The 12,409-nt window shown below is 39.5% G+C and overlaps 1 pseudogene; it reads right to left on the bottom strand.

Moving 5' to 3' along the window:
* Positions 1-202: 202 nt before the first annotated feature.
* Positions 203-411, bottom strand: LOC148119632 (Nuclear RNase P; annotated as a pseudogene).
* Between the last annotated feature and the right edge of the window lie 11,998 nt (positions 412-12,409).

Below are 12,409 nucleotides of genomic sequence, written 5' to 3'. Positions count from 1 at the left end.
GGACGATGTTTGGGGGATAAATGTTTTTATCTGACTGAATTTTTGGCGACAAATGTTTTTATCTGACTAAATTTTTGGCGACAGCAGCTGTGAGCGGCGGCAGCAGCAGCAGACAGCGGCGACAGCTCCGCCTCTGAGGCCCATTGTGGCGCGCTCCGCATGGCCCAAAGGCATGGCTCCGCCCCGGGCCGTGCGCGGGCTCGCCGGTTTATCCTGTGCACCCTGCCTCACCTCAGGCATCGGACTCGCACCGCCGGCCGTGAGCCTTATCCAAGCTCCGGCGAGGGGGGGCATCCGCCCACCCATGGAGGGCCCGGTTAGGGCCGCGGGGGGCCCCAGTCCCAGACCTCCCCAGGGGCCGGGGAGCGACGAGCACTCAGCACGTGGCCCCGCCGATGAGCTTCCTCCGCCCGCCCATGTTGCTATGGAAACGCGGTTCAGAGTTTGGCCCCTCTCCGTCTTTAGGTCTTTAGCGGCGCTGCTGCTCACCACGCAGCTTCCGCCTCTGCCTCCCGAGTGCTGGGATTAAAGGCGTGTGCCACCACCACCGGCTACTTCCTCAATCAAAATTAAAGTTTTTTGTACGTGAGAGCCAAAGACTGAGCTCTCTTAACAAAATTAGGCGAAAATCACCTCCAAAAGCTCTGTGGCTCTTTAAGAACAGGAAAGGCAGTCTTCGAACTCGATCAAGCCCACCTCCCTACGAGACTGTTGCCCCGGTCTCTAACAGCGAGTACGGACGGAGGAAGTCGCGGATCTCCCAACCGTAAACCTCGCCTTTTCTGCTGTTGTTTTTATTTACATTCCTCCTGCACTGAACTTAAGGGATTTTTCTTCCCCGTTGCTTTCTGCACCTTCTTTCAGATACCTTAACTTTGATTCTTTCTATTTTCTTTTCTTTTTAGGCCTATACTTTTTCCATTCTTTTTCCTCCCCTTTCTGGGGGATTTAACTGACGTCATTCACCGCTCCACGTGTTCAGAGTTCTGAAATTCACGGCTCTCTGTGTCCTGGCGTCTGATCTCGGCTTTTTCTCCCGGGCTTTCAGCACGTTGCTGGGCGCTTCCTTCTCAGGGTCCCCCAGCGTAGTTGTCAGGGTCCCTCAGCATCCCAGGTTTCGGCACCAGTTGCGGCGCGCATCCTGACCAGCAGGAATGAACGCCACTAAAAACACGAATTCCTTCCCTGGTCACGTCTTTATTCGGAGCCCTTTGATTGAGGAAAATTGGGGGAAGGGAAGATAGAGCAGGGACAAGAGAAAGCTTAGAGAGAGAAAGTTGAGCCCCGAGGCAGCTGCTTTTAAACGGTGGAGAGGCTTGAACGCTGTCCTGATTGGTTAATGCCATTCTGCTGGTCTGAGCATATGCAAGCAAGGGTGCAGGCAAGGGTGCTCAGCCCCACGTGGCTACCTCCAAACTGCAGGACCACCTGTGCCTCCAGGTGGCTCCCAACAAACCTACGCAAAACTAATCTGCAAAGAAAAATCGGAGTTAAATAACATGTTCTTCAATTCACGCAGGGTTATTTTCTGTTTGTTTTTTGTTTTCATACAAAACACATCTATGCAAAAGCATTCAAAGCAGCCTTCCATCAAGTGTCATCTGTCCTGATAGCCATTGTCTTTTGGAACTTCTCTCACAAGACTCTTCCCTGTGTTATTGTCAATATTTCAAAGAAAATTTATTTTTTATATATTTTGTTTCAAGTTTGAAATTATGTAGAATATGAGGAAATGAGAAAATTTGGTGAAGTAGCGATTTTATTGTGCATAACTTTTTAATATTTATGGTAGACTTTCATTAGGTCCTGTTTTTGGTTAATGTGCTCTGTCCTCCCTGAAGCAGTTTGAAGATGAGCACAGCTCTCGCAGACATTGTCTGGGTTGATACGCTCTACATTTCCATCACAGTTTGCTTGACACTTGAAATTGACGACAAAATGTTACCACTACCCACTTTTTCAAAACCAGGTTTAATCTAATAGAAGCTTATGATGATAATTTGTATTCATTGTTTTAGCCTACAGCTTATATTATTTTTTACAATATGGAAATTCTGACTTTAAGTAAAATAAAATTATTTTAAATACATTAGCTACAATAATTTTCCAAATCTATCTGTCCTTTGAGGTTTAAAACATAAGTTTCATATCTTTATGCGATGCCCATGAAAGGATCCTTGATTTTGCTATATTATTTACCCATGATAGAGCCAGAGGAGAAAGGACTTAACATGCTTTAATGATACCTTAAGAAGGAGACTGGTTTGACTTTATATATTCACATAATTCCTATTGGAAAGCAGAGTTAATAATCTTACAAGATTCTACAGAAAGTGGCCTCACTCTCTCACATGTTCAGCAACATGCTAAATGGTTTTATGCTGTGTGTTGTGAAGTTCTGGCCTCATCCAGACTTTATACCACTTTTTCTTTTTAATATTAAAAACAAGTTTACAATTGTACCTTAGTGTAACCATTTGAGTACAGTACCCTTGGAGGCCAGAAGAGGGAGCCAAATCCCATGGAGTTGCAGTTACAATGTCAGTCATCTGATGTGGGTGCTGGGAACCCAACCTGGTAGAGTAGCAAGTGTTCTTAATCACCAAATCACCTCTAGAGCCCCGAACTTCCAATCCTTTAAGATACATTTTTTTTTAACTTTTATGGAGGATTAAGCTGTTTCATAGTATTATTAGTGAGTCTGACACTGACATAGACATCTATGCTTTTCAACCAAAGGGAAGAAGAAAGATTTCAATACAAGACATTGTAAACTAACATACACAAGCATTCAAGCCTAAAAATTACCAACCTATGATTACAATGGGTATCATAAAAGAAAAAGTGAAAAACTTTTGTTCACTAACCATAATATTTCATACTTTCATTTTAATAAAACAGTACTGACCACTAAATGTGAAAAATTAGCTACATAATATATTTTGTTTTATATTACTATTTTACATAAGTTTCATATAAATTATATACATGGATAAAGAAAATGATATAATTATTTTAACATAATAAAAATTATAGGGCAAGCAAATCAAGTCTTGCTTTGGCATCAACATGCATTTAAAATCAAAGGAAGAGCACTGGTGCTAAAGTCTGCAAAGTACAAATTCTTTTCCACATAGAAGGTGCAATGATTGCAATAGGACAGTTAAAAACATAAAGGTAAGTAATTCACACACCCTTCACAGCAAACGGTAGGATATAACAAAGTAGGTAATATGTACAGATGTAATTTATCTAATGTTGATAATGGAAAAAACATAAAATTACAAGCATTCTTAAAGCATTATAACATGGAATATCATATTTTCAAGTGAAAATTAAGATGAAGGTCACCAACAATATTAAAAATAAAATATTTGGTTATACATAGGGCTAAAAAGACTTTTGCATAGTAACAAAAATCCAAACCTGAATTGTATTCTGTTTAAAGTTATTTTCACATGAAGAAAAAAGGATTTAGCATTTTTTGTTGTTGTTTTTGTTTGTTTGTTTGTTTTATGGATGTTTTCCTTCTATGTATGTCTTTGTGCATCATATGTATAAAGTGTCCACAGAGGCCAGAAGAGGGTGCTGGACCCTAGACCTGGGCTGCAGACAAATTCAGTGTAAGCAGTTATGTGACTTTTGGTATTCAAACCTGGGTCCTCTGGAAGAGCTCGTACCTGCTGAGCCATCTCTTCAGCTCCTGCATTCCTCTCTCTCTATAAACATATTACTTGAAATAAAATTCATTTTTAATAGATGGCTGTCAAACTGTTTCAGAAAACAACAAAACTTGCATTGGAATACTCACTTGAATCAACAGCTCCACATTTTGAATCATATTGGTTTAATATTTTTAATGCTTTAGTAGAGCTTGAGTGGTCTTTCTTGGTAACCACAGCAGCCACAGAATTGTAATGGATGTGTTCTGTATCATCTCCTGCATTATGTGTGTGGGTTGTGGCTGTCCCTTGAGTTCCCATGACTGCTGAGTGAGGAAGTTGGGTTAATTCCTGGCACTGTAGTAGTTTATCCATTATACTAAAGAGCAGATCATATTTCAAATGTTTCTCTGAGATCATTACAAAAATAAAAAGCAAATGGCTCGGTTATCAGCTCTCATTACCAATTGCCCAGCAAATGTTAAAAAGCACACAGGCGCACTAAAAATAACCACAGGAAGCAATAATTTCTATGACAAATTGTTAGGCTATTTACTTAGCATGCTAAGTAATATATTTTAGATCAAAGATAAACAGTTTAAAAAGTTACGTTTGGGTTGTTGTGGAGAGGAGAGGAAATTGCTATTCCCTGAAGGCTGATGTACCTTGTAAAATAATCTGTCTTCAAACTCAGGATAAAAAGAAGCCAACAAAACAGATCTGAATTTCACGAGGGCCCCCTGGAGATGCCGTCCATTACATAATTTGCCTTAGTGGTTTGCAGATGTCTCATTTTGTGGGTCAGATTCTAGGCTTTATTTTTCTTTCTAAAACTGCTGGAGTGCATTGGCTCTAAGTTTTTCCTGACTTGCTACCATGTCTGTGCACACAGCACCGTATCTATTTGGAACAAATTTGAAGCATTGCCCCCCCTGTTGTTTCAAAGTCATGGCTGGTGAGGGAGCTTCAAAACTCTGTATGAGAAGTGAGTCAGTTACTTATGAGGAAATGGCCCTAGATACAGGCCATGCAACTGTTCTGTCAGGAAACTGAACTTACTGAGGACCCAGTGCACATGGGACATTGATTGTCAGAACAACGAGGCAATGATGTCAAAAGACCCATCTTCACACATTTGATTTTTATTTTTTTATTTTTACTGAGCTCTACATTTTTCTCTGCTCCCCTCCCTGCCTCTCTTCTCCCTTTCAACCCTCCCCAAAGGTCCTCATGCTACCAATTTACTCAGGAGATCTTGTCTTTTTCTACTTCCCACGTAGATTAGATCTATGTATGTCTCTCGTAGGATCCTCATTGTTGTGTAAGTTCTCTGGGATTGTGATTTGTAGGCTGGTTTTCTTTGTCTTAAGTTTAAAAACCACTTATGAGTGAGCATGTGTGATAATTGTCTTTCTGTGTCTGGGTTACCTCACTCAAGATGATGTTTTCTAGTTCCATCCATTTGTCAGCAAAATTCAAGGTGCTGTTTTTTTTCTGCTGTGTAGTATTCCATTGTGTAAACATACCACATTTTCCTTATACATTCTTTGGTTGAGGGGCATTTAGGTTGTTTCCAGGTTCTGGCTATGACAAATAAAGCTGCTATGAACATAGTTGAACACATGGCCTTGTGGCACAATTGAGAATCCTTTGGATATATACCCAAAAGTGGTATTACTGGGTCTTGAGAAAGGTGGTTTCCTAATTTTCTGAGAAATTGCCACAATGATATCCAAAGGAGCTGTACCAGCTTGCATTCTCACAAGCAATGCAGAAGTGTTCCCTTTACCCTACAACCTCTCCAACATAAATTGTCATCAGTGTTTTTGATCTTGGCCATTCTTACAGGTGTAAGATAGAATCTCAGTGTTGTTTTGATTAGCATTTCTCTGATGACTAAGGATGTTGAAAATTTCTTTAAGTGTTTTTCAGCCATTTTAGATTCCTCTGTTGAGAATTGTCTGCTTAGGTCTGTACTCCATTTTTTTCATTGGATTATTTGTTCTTCCAATTTCTTGAGTTCTTTGTATATTTTGGAGATCCAATCTTACCTATATTTGAGTGTTACAGTGGCTTCAAAGAAGCTATTAATTCTGAAATAGTGGGTTTTGAATGGGTTGGCTGTTTTTAAAAACTTGTTTGGATTTCAATTAAGATGGATAAGTTACAGTAAAAACACGTTTGGTTTTGCTCAGACATTATTTTCACTCTTGTGGAACCAATGCCATCAGTTGCTGTTATGCCCTAGTTTTTCAAGGGCAGAATCTGCATGAGTAGAACAAGTCTTTCGTACTATGTATGGATGAACACACGAGTACTTGCATATTGGAATATGTTTATATAATGCCAAGCATGAGCATATACAAACACACAAATGCATTACACATGATCATGCTATAGTAGCACACACTTACAAATGTAGGCAGAGACTGCTTTCATTTCCTGACCATCCAGACCTGAATAATCACACAAAAACTTATTAATTACAACACTGTTTGGCCCATGACATAGATGTATTCCTAGCTAGCTCTTACATCTTAAATTAGCCTATTTCTATTATTTTACATTTTATCATTAGGTTAGTGACTTTTTAACCTTACCTCTTGCTTCTTGGGCAGCTACATGACATCTGCTTGACTCTGCCTTCTTTCTTCCTACATTCAGTTTAGTATTTTTGCCTAGCTCTATATTCTGCCCTGCCATTGGCCAAATCAGCTTCTTTATTAATAAATCATAAAAAAACATGTTCACAACATACTGATCAGAATCCCTCATTATGAACACTTATACAACTATTCACATGATTACATATTTACTTGGGTTCACTCCCCAGCAATACCCATATGCATATATGTACAGTTGCACACATACATACACATGAACGCAAGCAAACATATAAAACAGTTGGGCAAAATGTATCTAGGCTTCTATATTTTTAGTTCCATGTGAATGCATAATTATTTTAAAACTATTTAAAGTAAAAATTAAATATTTCACCATTATGTATTTGTATCCTCTATATTTATGTAAGTCATATGATTCTCTTGTACAAAATAATTTCTTTAGATATATTAAAGAAAACTCAGGGTAAGAAAACTAATGGCATATTTAGAACAGATGACAGGTACATGTATATTATGTAATTTTGCAAAGTAGTGACATACAGTGATTCGGGGAAACAAACTTGTCATTCTCAGGTACCCTCTTTGTTCTGTCCAGTGACATCACTGACCAACACCTCAGAACTACACATTGGTTATGACTTTTTTTTTAAGATAATGCAGTCCAGTTTTACATGTTATTTTTAAATCCAAAGGAACTGGGATAGGGACTGGGTGCACTGGAGATGCCAGCTGAAAGAAGGTCTCACACTTAATTAAGAAGCATTAAAGTGATAGATGATAAAATGCCAGCTCAGAGGAACTGAAACACTTATGTTTTAACAGTTTCTTTTTGGTGACCTTAATTATGCTAATCTGCTTTTTAATAATCTGTGACAGGGACCGTCAAATTTAAATTGTCAACATGCTCATTATTGAAACAATAACATTTTGCAGCAATAATTGAATACTTTAAATATCTTTTTTTCTGGCAGTTAGAGTCTTATAAGTTTTATTCATTATCTACAGTCTATAGTACTTTCGGGATGAATGGGATGAGAAATTTTCAAAATTCTAGAAGTGTCTTAAACAGTCAGCACAGTTCAGAAATTGTAGAATCACACAATCTACTTTGATTAAAAACTACAATTATCAACAGTTCTTTATTTCATATGGCCAAGTTAATGGTATTCCTTAAAGGATGAACAGATCTTTTATTCCTCAGTGTTTAGTGTTTCATTACTGTCTGTTGCCAGAATCATGACGTAATGGCCAGTATTTCCTCCTAGATAGAGGATACATTCTTATTGGCAACTGCAATATCTGCTGTACATAGAGTAGCTATACATGTGCTAATATGGCATTAGAGGATGACAAGGACTTACATCTGTCACTAGTTTTTTTTTCCCGTTAGACTTGTTTATTCAAGTATCCGAAAACACTCTTTTCACTTCCTCCCCTCCTCCCAATACCCTCCCGCTCCCCCCACATCCCCCACTCCCTCTTCTCCTCCCTCAAGATTCCCAAGAGTAGTCAGAGTTTCCTGCCCTGTGGGAAATCCAAGTTCCTTCCCCCTCCCTCCAGGTCCAGAAAGGAGAGCATCCAAACAGGCCAGGATCCCAAAAAGCCAGTATATGCAGACGAAACAAGACCCAGTGTCATTGTCAATGGCTTCTCGGTCTTCATTTGAACCTTGGGGGCTCAGTCAGTCCCCATGTCAACCACATTCAGAGAGTCCGGTTTGATCTCATGCTCGTTCAGTCCCAGTCCAGCTGGCCTTGGTGAGCTCTCATTCGATCAGTCCCCTTGTATCAGTGGGTGAACGCACCCTTCGCGGTCCTGACTTCCAGTGCTCCAGTGTGGGTCTCCGTCTCTATCTCCATCCATCGTCAGATGAAGGCCCCCTCTGATTTTGCTTTCCTTGCTCACGATCTCCCTCCCTCTGCTTCTCATTTGGGCCTAGGGAGTTAAGTCCAGTGTTGCAATATGTGTCTCTGTCTCTATCTCCATCCATCGCCAGATGAAGGTTCTGTGGTGATATGCAAAATATTCATCAGTATGGTTATGGGCCAAGGCCAGATCAGGCACCGTCTCCTCTGCTGCCCAGAGTACAATCTGGGGACCTCTCCTTGGGCCTGGGAACCCCTCCAGAATCAAGTCTCTTGCATACCCTAAAATGGCTCCCTTAGTTGAGATATAAACTTCCCTGCTCCCATAACCATCCTTCCTCCCTCCCCACTCCCATCCCCCCAATCCATCCCCATCCTCCCCCTCTCCCCTCTCCCTAACCATCTCCCCTTACTTCCACCCCCCACCCCCCGTGCACCCAAGTTTTCCTGGCAATCTTGCCTACTTCTAATATCCAGGAGGATAACTATATGATTTTCTTCAGGTTCACATTCTTATTCAGCTTCTCTAGGATCACAAATTATAGACTCAAAGACCTTTAACTATGGCTAGAAACCACTTATGAGTGAGTACATACCACGTTCCTCTTTTTGGGTCTGGGTTACCTCACTCAGTAAAGCGTTTTCTATTTCCATCCATTTGCATGCAAAATTCAAGATGTCATTGTTTTTTACCGCTGAGTAAAACTCTAATGTGTATATATTCCATACCTTCTCTAACCCTTCTTCTATTGAGGGGCACCTAGGTTGTTTCCATGTTCTGGCTATTACAAATAATGCAGCTATGAACATAGTTGAACAAATACTTTTGTAGTATGATAGGGCATCTCTTGGGTATATTCCCAAGAGTGGAATTGCTGGGTTCTGAGGGAGGTTGACTCCCAGTTTCCTGAGAAACCGCCACACTGATTTCCACAGTGGCTGCACAAGTTTGCATTCCCACCAACAATGGATGAGTGTTCCCCTCACTCCACATCCTCTCCAGCATAGGCTGTCATTGGTGTTTTTGAGTTTAGCTATTCTGACAGGTGTAAGATGTTATCTCAAAGTGGTTTTGATTTGCATTTCCCTGATCGCTAAGGAGGTTGAGCATGTCCTTAAGTGTCTTCTGACCATTCGAAGTTCATCTGTTGTGAATTCTCTGTTCAGTTCAGTACCCCATTTTTTAATTGGGTTAATTAGAGTTTTAGTGTCTAGTTTCTTGAGTTCTTTGTATATTTTGGAGATCAGACGTTTGTCTGATGAGGGGTTGGTGAAGATCTTTTCCCAGTCTGAAGGTAGCCTTTTTGTCTTACTGATCTGTCACTAGTTTTTAATACTGAATCATGGTAGTCAGTAATAACACTTGGTTATGTTTTATGGTTTCACATGACATGTATCCATATATGTGTAATTCCTTTTTAATATTTCTAGGGATCAGACCTCTAAGTTTGTTGTCTTTTTCTCCGTCAAACTAAGGGGAAAAAAACATGTCACGAAGACTGTATTAACACTTTGATTGCCCTTTACATAGTTGACTTTTAGGTAGAGTCAGGTATTGGTACGTGAAACATTCAGTTTTTATATGGATGTTAGATCTAAGTTCATTTAATCCACCATTAATAAAAGCTAAATAAATAACTAAAGTGTGACCCAAACTCTGAAATGTGCTTCAGTGATACAAAGTAAGCAACACGTTTGAGGAGACAATAATTTCTGTATTTCTAACTACACCAGTACTAAAAAATAAAATAAGGACAGAAAGAGAGAGAGATGTGGAGGGGTGGAAGCAAATATCTAAATGTTTTCAATACTCCAAATATAGAAATTATGGAAGGTTGATGATGCTTTTAAAAGTTAAATGAAAGATTTTATGTTAATATATTTATGTTTAGTTTCAGTCTTATTTACTTGTCAATTTCTAAGATTATTATTGAAACTACCTTGGAAGCCAGTTAACCCAGCGAAGATGAGCAGCTGTTATCTTTGTGTACTCTGTGAATGCTCATCGTCAATGCTCTCAGTGAGTATTTTACCAGCTGAAAGACACCATGTATCAGATTTGACCTTACATTCTGGCTAACATGGTATTCAGCTTAAGCATCTGCAGATTCAATTTAGCCAAAATCTGTGATATATTAAAACTTTAAATCTTTAGGTAAACAGTGACTTGTTTCTTTTCAGGGTCAGTTTTGGGGGAAAAAAGTTAAAATTATTTATTAATGAATGCTTCATATACTTTTATCATGCATGTAATCATAATCAGCCAACACACACACACATCTAACACAAACAGCAACTGAGTTTCACTCTGTAGCTCAGCTGACCTGGGCTTACTCTATAGGATATTTTGACTTTGAGGTTTCTGTGCTTCTTTGGCTTTTGCCTTTGAGTACTGGGATCACAGATATATAATCAATGCAGTCCACATTCCATCATTTTTAAATTTTTTTTCTGATTCCACACATAAAATATTTCACATATCATTAATGTATTTTGGGTGCCCTAAAGTTATATTGGGTAGGGTAGACCATGAGAATACATTTTAATTGTCATCATTTAAATTTTAATTAATAGTTCTGAACACTTAGCTGTGTGAAGTCTGTTGTTTTCCTTGTGCTGCTACATGGCTGAACCTACAGGCTGTCCAGTTAGGTGGTACACATTGCTCTATTACAAAGAGACAAACACTCACTCCCTTTGAAATCTTTCTCCACTGTTATGAGGCGAGTACTCTGAAAACTCTTCTGTCTTACTCTCATGTGTGTTATTTTCTTCTAATTTTATTCTAATATTTTTAAGACAAAAATGCAATTTTTCTTTAGCTTCAGCATCTAAATCCCAGTACTTAAGTACTAGTATTTACTTAGTGTTGTCTCAAAAGTGTGGCTTACTTTGTATCATTGGAACACATCTCAGAGTATGGGTAAGTCACACTTTAGCTATTTATTTAGCCTTTTCTAATGGTGAATTAAATCAGCTTGATTCTAATACCCATATAAAATGTTTCATTTACTAATACCTGATTCAATTACTTAAAAGCTATCCATGTAGAGGGCAATCACATTATTGATTTCTTACTAACAAATGAGTTGTCAGTACTAGCCACTATGTACAAAGATATGTAACAAAACACTTACTACTACCTGAATTGAATCCCCTCCCTATCAAACAATTCTTTTATTTATATATTTATTTTATTGTTTGAGATTATGTAAAGCCCCAACTCTTAGTGCCTGCCTGTGATGTAACACTATTTGGAAATAAGTTCTCGGTAGATTATCAGGTTAAGATGACATCATTAGAGGGGCCTCCAAGCCTATCTTTTGTCAAGGAGAAGGTTGTACACAGATAAGCACACAGGAACAATATTATGTGAGACGAAGAGCAGATAGGTGGGTACGCAGTTAGCCTGGAAAGGATAATAGCAGAAACCTATGGTGGCCTTGAGTTTTAAGAGCCTGTCCCTCTGGCATTTAGATGGATTGTAACTCAGGAGTTAGGGTAGCAGATGCTCACGGTAGGTCAAATAAAGTTTGACTTTTAGTGGCTTCAGGGTTTGTCCCCTAAATTTAAACAATAAAATTTAGAGACGGCAGATGGTGAGTTTCAGAAAGAATTTTACTACAGATCCATAGGCAGAAGCAAAGCAGGAAGACAGAAGGCAAAACTCCTCTGAGCAGCAGGTCCTAGGAAGCAGGGTAGCAACAGACTGGTAGTCTAGGGAACTGCAGTGAGACTTCCAGCAGAGTCCGAGGTGAGGCAAGAAGAAGAAGCTTATTAGTCCAGTTGGCGAAACATGGAGATGTGCCCATCTTCTCGGTAGCCACCCTGTTCTCATAGGTAGCAAGATAAGGAACCCAAAGCCAATATTCTCTTGTACCGTTCCTAGCTATCAACAAGGACATTCTTGGAGCCATGCTTTGGGTCTCTGCCTACCTGCTCAGTTTTTTTCCTCCTTCTTCTCCTCCTCAATAATGCCCGAACTGCCAGAAGAGCCCCAGTGGCTAGAGAAGAGAATGATTTCTCTGGCAGCTCTCAAAATAAGCTAACACCATGTGCACGTTGGCCTCTGACTTCCATCTTTTAGAGCTATGAGGCAGTAGGTTTTTACTGTTGAGGCCATCTATATTACAATGTACTACAGAGCATAAATAAGCTTTGATTAAAGGCCAGTGTTCTCGCAGCTGCTCATTACTTGAGGAATATATAAGTGACCGGAGTGACTAAAGTCTGAACAGTTTCCTTTGAAAGACTTCTT

Source organism: Myodes glareolus, chromosome 15 (assembly GCF_982192425.1).
Source record: "Myodes glareolus chromosome 15, mMyoGla1.1, whole genome shotgun sequence".
Taxonomy (NCBI): Eukaryota; Metazoa; Chordata; class Mammalia; order Rodentia; family Cricetidae; genus Myodes; species Myodes glareolus.
This window is presented reverse-complemented; position numbering and strand designations above follow the sequence as displayed.